This window comes from Ailuropoda melanoleuca, chromosome 9, assembly GCF_002007445.2.
Source record: "Ailuropoda melanoleuca isolate Jingjing chromosome 9, ASM200744v2, whole genome shotgun sequence".
NCBI lineage: Eukaryota > Metazoa > Chordata > Mammalia > Carnivora > Ursidae > Ailuropoda > Ailuropoda melanoleuca.
This window is the reverse complement of record NC_048226.1, coordinates 5,964,222-5,971,878: the sequence shown is the minus strand read 5'-3', so window position 1 is coordinate 5,971,878 and position 7,657 is coordinate 5,964,222. Positions and strand designations below refer to the sequence as shown.

Here is a 7,657-nt window from a genome sequence, read left to right as displayed (position 1 = left end):
GGAAAAAAAGAATTCTGAGCAGGGAAGCAGATGTCCCTTACATTTGGCAAAAAAGAGTCAACAAAGACTTTAAAGCAGCCTACCTTCCATCTAAGAGGATAATTCCACACCAAAGAATTCTTGAAAAAAAAAATCACAGACAAGGGCAGATTTGAGTCCAAGGATGTTTATAATCACAGTACTGTTTATAATAGCAAAATACTTTAAGAATCTAAATGTCCACTAAGAGGAGATTAAACAACTTAGTGCACATCCGTGTTATTGGGATGCTAAGCGACTGGTGAAAACGATCACCATTTCCTTATATTTCGTGACCAGGAAAGACTTCCATGATGCGCTGTTAAGTGGAAAAGGCAGGCTAAAAAGCAGCACACATATTATAATCTCATTTTTAAAATTGGGTATATACCCATTGGGAAATAAACATTGTCAGGAAACACATCGCAGGCTTAATAGAGATAACCTTTGGGTGATTATATCAATTTATTTAATTTGTTTCTCTGAATTTTCTATGATAAGTACATATTACTTTTTAATAAGATATATATATATATTTTTTTTTAAGAAAAGAAATCAGGATAAACACACAAAGACACTCAAAGAATAGACATATAACAAGTAAGGACACAAAAATGGGGATGACCCACGACCATGCCCACAAGGTCGGAGATGCTCGGATGCAAGGATTCCAGGTCTGTAGGCGCCTGTAGGGACATTGCACCCCTATTCATCCACTCTCCTTCCCTGTCATTTTCATGACTCACAGTTACCACACTCATCGCAGGGGTGGGGTGGGCAGGACGGGCTGACCAGGCAGGCCGCCACTGGCCCTCAGCTGAAAGAAGTCAAGTCGTCCTTGTCTTTTCTCTCCTCTGGCCCTGCCTGTGAAGACCACTTTTTCCCAGCCAGCCCTATCCCCACTCCAGGCCCTTCCAGATCTGGAAAGAGCAGCTCAGCCTGGTCCCTGGGCTCTCAGGTTAACTGAGCAATCACCAACCTAGGAGTAAAAGCCAGCAGGCCAGGAGGCAGGGAGGGGCCATAGTGACCTGGGAGGGTCCCATTGGCCTGAGGCCCTGACGCTCAGCTCCCCAGCACTGGCTCAGTGGACTCCCCCCACCAACTCTTCCTTTTACTCCCCGAGGGGCTGGGATAAAAGGCTTCCTCCTTCCAATGACCTCCAGCTCCAAACCAAAGTCAGTCCCTGCACAGTGCCTCTTGCGGGGTGCTGCGGCTTCTGCTTTGGGTCACCTCTGTGTCTCCACTTGGCGAATGCTGAATGATTTGTCCTCTAGAGGCCTTGATATCATCTAAATAGTCAACTATAACTTGATTACCTCTTTTAGACAAGCACAGTGGGCAGTCCTCTTGAGTTTCTAGTAGCAAATTGAAACTGCCAGAAGCTGACTCTCTAATTACAGAGAGAACAAGAGCCATCAGGCACAATTTGCTAGAATTTTTGTTTCCCAAGAGAAAAGAAGGGGGAAAAAATCACTATGGTTAAGTGTTGGGAGGAAAGGACACTTCAAGCCAATAAAGGGAATATATTCAAGAATTGTCTGGAACACTCTTGTTCTATCATATAAAGTTCACATAATTTTTATATGTTCTCCAGGATCTAGTTATGTCTTTTTTCAACATTTTTAATGAAAATATTCCAACATAATGATTTTCACCGTGAAAATATCCCTGTACCCATCACCCAATTTCTACTATCAGTATTTTATTCTATCTGCTTTATCATATATCTCTCCACCTCTCCATCCACCAATACATTCTATTTTATTTTATTTTTAAAAATTTTATTTATTTATTTGAGAGAGAGAGCGAGCGAGAGAGAGCACAAGCAGGGTGAGGGGCAGAGGGAGAAACAGACTCCCCGCTGAGCAAGGAGCCCGATGTGGGCCTCGATCATGGGACTCCAGAATCATCACCTGAGCTGAAGGCAGGTGCTTAATGGACTGAGCCACCCAGGTGCCCCCATCCATCAATACATTTTATTTTTTTAAGCACCTCAAAGTAAATTGCAGACATCAGTAACTTCCCCCTCGTTACTTCAATATGTTTACCTTTAACTAGAGCTCAGTATTATTTGTTCATAGTTTAAAAAAAAAATTTTTAAGTAGGTTCTATACCCAGTGTAGGGCTTGAACTCATGACCCTGAGATCAAAAGTTGCATGCTCTACCAACAGAGCCAACCAGGTGCCCCAGTTTATAGTTTTTTGAAATGAAATCTATAAGCAATGAAACATAGAATCTTAAGTGTGCATTTGCCCGATTTTCACAAATACATAAACCTATACACCCCAACCTCTGTCAAGATCTAGAACCCTACCATCACCCCAGAACATTTCCTCACACCCCTTCCAGTCAATAGCTGCCCCCAACCTCTCAGAGGACACCCCTGTTTGGATTGTTTCCACCATAGGTTAGTTTTACCTGTTCTAGAACTTTATATATATTGAACCATCAGAATATACTCTTTTGTGTAAGGCTTATTTCACTCAACATAATGGTTTTGAGTCACCTATGTTGTTGCATGTACCAGTAGTTCACTCTTTTTTTTATTTGGAGTAATATTCCATTTTGTGAATATAGAACTGTTACCCATTTTCCTATTGATGGATATCTGGGTTGTTTCCAGCTTTTTGGCTATTATGAAGAAGTTGCTATGAACATTCCTATACAAGTCTTTTTGTGGACATAATTTCAGTTCTTTCAGGTCAATAGCTAGAAGTGGAATTGCTGGGTCATAGCGTTGGTGTATAATCAGTTTTAAAAGAACTGGCTCTTTCCAATGTGGTTGTATTATTTTACACTCCCACTAACAACATATGAGAGTTCTGGTTGCTTCTTATCCTCATTAGCCTTTGGTGGGGGTCAGTCGTTTAAATTTTAGCCGTTCTGTTGCGCATGTAGTAGTATCTTACCATTTTAATTTGCATTGCCCTGATTATTAATAATACTGTCTTTTTCGTGTGCCTATTATCCATTCATATATCATATTTTGTGCAGGATCTGTTAGAATCTTTTTTTTTTTTTAAAGAGTTTGTTTATTTTGACAGAGAGAGAGAGAGTGCGAGCACACAAACAGGGAGGAGCAGGCAGAGCGGGCGGGAGAAGAAGCCTCCCTGCAGACCAGGCTTGCTTTCCTGAGAAACATTTGTTACTCTCAAGCCACAAAGCTATTCTCTGTTTTCTTTTAAGAGCTTTATGGTTTTAGTTTTTATGTTTGCATCTATGATTTGTCTTGAGTTACTTTTTTTGTATGGTGTGAAGTAGGAGTTAAGGCTCATTTTTTTTTTTTCCTATTTGGATATCCAGTTATTCCAGCCCCATTTATTGAAGAGTTTTCTCTTCCCCTTGGATTGCTTTGACACCATTGTCAAATACCAAATGACTAAACAAGTGTGAGTCTCTTTTCAGCTCTCTGTTCTGCCCCCTGATTTATTGGTTGATCCTTATAATGGTACCAGGTTATGTTGATTAGTATAGTTTTATATTTAGTCTTGAAGGAAGGTAGTGTAAGTCTTCTAACTTCTTTTCAAGATTGCTTTGGATATTCTAGGTCCTTTGCAATTCTGCATAAGTTTTAGAATCAGCATGTCAATTTCTACAATTCTATAGGCCTATGGAAATTACGATTTATTAATTGAATCTGTAAATCAAATGAGAATTAACAGTACTGAGTCTTCTAATCCATGAACATGGTATGTCTGTCCATGTGTTTAGATCCTTTAAAAATTTCCCTCAGGAATGTTTTCTAGTTTTCAGTGTGTAAATTTTGCACATCTTTTGTTAAATTTATTCTTAAGTATTTTCTGTTTTTTGTTTTTATTATAAATTGAATTATATATTTTTCAAGGAAGGGCAGGTGTAGAGGGAGAGAGAGAATCTTAAGCAGGCTCCACGCCCAGTGTGGAGCTTGAGGCGGAGCTTGATCTCACAACCCTGAAATCATGACCTGGGCTGAAATCAAGAATTGAACGCTTAACTGACTGAACTACCCAGGCACCCCCAGATTGGATTGTTTTTTAAATTTTACTTTTCAACTATCTACTACTAAAAAATATGGAATGCTTCACAAATTTGATTTCATCCTTGTGCAGGGACCAAGTTAATCTTCTTTATTATTCTCGTTTCAGTATATGGGTTGCCAAAGTATAAAAACATAATATGATCCTCTCTTGTGAGTTTTTAAGATACACTCCAGGCAAGGAAATACCTTCTTTCCTGGGGCTCCTTGTTCTCCTCGTATAGGGCCACAGACCCCTACACAGAGCTGTGCCCAGAGTGCCTTCTCTGGGTCATCTGGCTCTCTGAGGTTGGATGCCTACATTCTCTACTACAAACTCCACACAATCACATCAGCTGTGATTTTGTAAAATGGTTTATCAGACCTAAAACATGGTGACAAAGAATGCTTCCTGAGGCAGGGCCTGATCTATTGGCTCATTCCTCACATTCATCCCCAAATCTTACTAGAGAAAGAAAATCCTGTCTCATGGATCCGAGGATAGCCAGAAAGAGTGAGAAGAGAGGCACATCTGTCAGGCTCTTTAAAATCTATTTCTAACCCCTTGCGGGGGGCGGGGAGGTGTCACTGTGAGCCTTGAGGAGAAGACAATGCCTTCCTCAAAAGTTGGGTGGGCACAGCCTGCAGGCGCTCTTGGAGCACATGGACACTTCAGCCTCAGATGAGACTGGCTTGACATGCTTTCTAAGCTAACCACAGTTTCACGTTCCTCTTTTTTTTAGTTGTAGTGAAATACACATATCATGAAATTTACTGTTTTAACAATTTTAAAGCAAACAGTTCAGTAGCAGTAAGTAAGTACATTCACACTGCTGTGCAAGCATCACCCCCATCCATCTCCAGGACTGCCTCTCATCCCATATCACAGTTCATCTTATAAAATATTTTTTCATCTGAATTATGCTTTTGAAGAATGAACTAAAAGAAGATTCCCCAGCCCTTCATTCCTGAACCACTTGGCAGTCCTGAGATTCACAATGTGATAGAAATCTTTCGTCATGGCACCTATTCACGGGTCCAGGCCTCACTGGCTCAGTCCAGCCCAGGGCTGTGAAACCGCAGGTCTCCCCTCCTGAAGGGGGGCGGGTGGATTCCTAGGGGGTGGGGCCTCCAGATCAGCTTCAGCTTTCCCCTCTGGTCCGGCCTTGGATCCTTTAGGGAGATTGCAGTCCTGCCCACCCCCCTAAATTGTCTGGGGTTTCTGTCCCTTCCCACCCTTCCACCAGGCCCCACAGCTTTCCTGAGCCTGTAGAAGCCCCTTCAAGTGTAGAGGGGAATTTGAGACCCTTCCTCAAAGGTGAGGCTAACCCCCCCTTAGCAGAGCCTGAGGCTGATGATCACTCTTACAGAACTGCCCTAATCTGTGTGGCAGCCTCAGGTTCTGTGCAGAACTGACTTCAGAGAAGGAGTTTCAGCCTTCTCAGTGGCCCCAGGACCATTGCATTAGCCCCATCTCCCGATGGGCTTCTGTGAGGAGCCCAGGATGCCTTCCCAGGGGACCTTCCATTCACCCTTGGGTTCTCAGATCAGTGAATGGACCCAGTGTTCCAAACCATTTCCACTTCCACAGGACCCGGGGGAGAGTTTCTGAGCTCTGTGCAGGCCTGATAAGGCAGGCCTGGGCCATGCCTCACTGGCTGCAGCCACAGCTTGGGTTTCTCAGTCAGAAAAGAGGGCCAGTCCCACAGACTGTTGGATCATACTGGCCCTCAGACCCGGTTTCCCAGGGAACACTGCTGGGGTAGGAGTAGACGTGAGGTTTGAACAAGAGATTGGAGTCCCAGGCCTTTGGCCAGGAGAGGTCAGAGAGATGACAGGACAGGGGTGAAGCAAGCACCACCCAGCCTGTACCCCACTCCACCCCCATCTCTGAACCACAGCCCTGCTCCTCCAATAAGTAGAGGGACCACTCAGTGAGCTGTGTGACGTCCAGCAACTTACTTAGCTTTTCTGAACTGTTAAAATGGAGATTAAAAAAAAAATACATACCCAGAAGGGTTTTGGAAGATTAAATGTGAGTGTTCCTAGTGCAATGCCAGGCACTCAGAAAGTGTGTGATAAACGTTTTCCTTTCTGCTTTCTTCTCCCTAACAGCTTTATGCACATTGCTCTGGGTCTGTCAAGGAAGCTAGGCAAGCTGGCATCTCCCAGAAGGCTCAGGAAAGCCACTGTTTTTTCTTTGTGCCCAGGAATATTGCCACAAATGGACGGCTTCCCCCGAGACCACCAGGGAACCCTGGAGCCCCAGGACCTTGAGCAGAATGGAGAGTTGAGCAAATGGCTGCTGTGGACGAGAAACAATTTCCTCAGAAGACCCATCCCTTATCCAGACCCACCAAGGACACATACTCTTCATGTCATTGCCAGGAAAAATTCCCAGACCTGAGACCTCAAGGCTCCCTGCCCTACGGGAGCTGGAATGGTCCAGAAGGGGGGGTGTTCCAGGAGAGGAAGGACATTTCTGGCATCATCACCCTCAAGTAGGAACTGGGTGGGGGGAGTTTAGTGACTTGTCTCGGCCCCACCGCCACCCAATTCAGCTAGAATCTTTGAGGGGTAGGGTCAGCTTTGGATAGTTTTTTAAAGTCCTCAGGTGCTTCTAATATGTAACCAGGGTTAAGAACTTCTGGTTTAGTCCAACCTCTCATTGTAGAGATGAAAACACACAGGGGGAGGGGCACCTGGGTGGCTCAGTCGTCCTGATTTCCGCTTGGGTCATCATCTCAGGGTTGTGGGATCAGGCCCTGCATTGGGCTCACACGCTGGGCTTGGACCCTGCTTAAGATTCTCTCTCTCTCTGAAAAAATAAACAAACAAACAAAACCCACACACAGGGGGAGAAAACCCCAGAAAGGCTGAAAGAAAATATTTAAAGTGAAAGCGTATAGTGCAGATAGTTGTGCGGAAGAAGGAAGCTATTTTGATTTCATTATTTCTAGTATTGCTCTAGACAAGGCTGGCTTCATGGACACGGGCCTTGTATGGTCACACAGGCCCCCCACACTTAGAAGGGCCCTGTGCCTGGTTTAATGCTCTGCTGTTGCTATTTTGAAATTTTAAATTTTTTAAAATCTTTTAAAGATTTTATTTATTTATTTGACAGAGCACAAGTAGGCAGAGCAGCAGGCAGAGGGAGAGGGAGAAGCAGGCTCCCTGCTGAGCGGGGAGCCCAAGACGAGGAGGGGCTCAATCCCAGGATGCAGGGATCATGACCTGAGCCGAAGGCAGACGCTTAACCAAGTGAGCCACCCAGGTGTCCCTGAAATTTTTAATTTTTTTAAATAAGGGGTCCTACATTTTTACTTTGTACTGGGCCCTGCTGGTCCTGGCCCTAGATCTCATGGCTCTTAAAAGCAAAGTGGATTATCATCCCATTAAAGAAAGATGGAGAACACAGGGCTGAGAGGCTTGCTGGATGTGGGGCTGGCCTGGCCCTCCATTGCCAGCGAGGTCCCTTCCCTGGTCCACTCTGTCAGGGGAGGAGGCTGTCCTTGGATATCCTGGGGGGAAGCAGTGTAAGAGTTTCAGTGCTCCTTCTTACTAGCTGTGAGAGGCCCTCTGAGCCTCAGTTTCCTCAGTAAAAGGGAGGAAATAATGCCCACCTTGCAGGATTACTGTGAGGA

The 7,657-nt window shown here is 44.3% G+C and overlaps 1 non-coding gene across 1 annotated transcript; it reads right to left on the bottom strand.

Annotated features, from left to right (window-relative positions):
• Nucleotides 1-4,063: 4,063 nt before the first annotated feature.
• Nucleotides 4,064-4,169, bottom strand: LOC117803944. The gene has a single exon (XR_004628057.1). It is a non-coding gene; the product is annotated as a U6 spliceosomal RNA (small nuclear RNA).
• Nucleotides 4,170-7,657: the final 3,488 nt, after the last annotated feature.